This window comes from Nanorana parkeri, unplaced genomic scaffold, assembly GCF_000935625.1.
Source record: "Nanorana parkeri isolate BGI_ZX_2015 unplaced genomic scaffold, ASM93562v1 scaffold4567, whole genome shotgun sequence".
In the NCBI taxonomy this organism is placed as follows: Eukaryota; Metazoa; Chordata; class Amphibia; order Anura; family Dicroglossidae; genus Nanorana; species Nanorana parkeri.
The window spans coordinates 7200-7950 of record NW_017310829.1 but is presented as its reverse complement, the minus strand read 5'-3'; positions in this window follow the sequence as shown (position 1 = coordinate 7950).

The following is a 751-nucleotide window of genomic DNA, read 5'->3' as shown; positions in this document are numbered from 1 at the left end:
CAGATTCCAGAGATGGGCTGCTTGTGTTTATTTGTCATTGGCCTTTCTTCATTAAATATATCCGGCACCGGCGACATTTATTGCAAGCTTTGTACACTACGGGATGACTTCTAAATCCCCCGGCCAGACATACATCGGCTGAATGCCCTTCACAAGGTATTGTCGCCACTAGATGGAGCCGAGCAGCATTTCCTAGACTCCATGGCTCCACCTAGTGGTGAGAATGCTGTGTGAACCGGTATGGCTGGGCAGAGGATTCAGCAATCACCGTGAAGTTCTCATGTTTGAAGATGTCGTAGATACTTACTGACTCTTATCCTCAATGGAACCCCCCGAAACCCAACCTATCACCTCAACCTAATCTGTACACCCCAACCTTTGCCTGAACCTTTATCATGTCACAATTACGTTTAATGTGACCCCTAAAGCCAACCTTTAACTTCCACCCACCATATATATGTGTAGCCCCCATGACCTTCTGTGAGGTGGCTACTGGACATTTGGTGGAATCCGTGGCTGTAGTCATCCTGGCTGGATTTGTAGTGGCATTTATCTGGTTAATTCCAGGTGTCTGCCATTGTCTGCACCCCCCCTGGGCGGTGTGTGACTCTGTCATATTGTGGGACAGCCAATGAGAGGCACTGTGGTGTATATACAGTACAGCAGCCAGTCACTGGGTTTCTCTCAGCCAGTGGTGCATGCTGGGATGGGGACATATACTGGAGGGATCTGCCATGTGGACCAGCCGTAG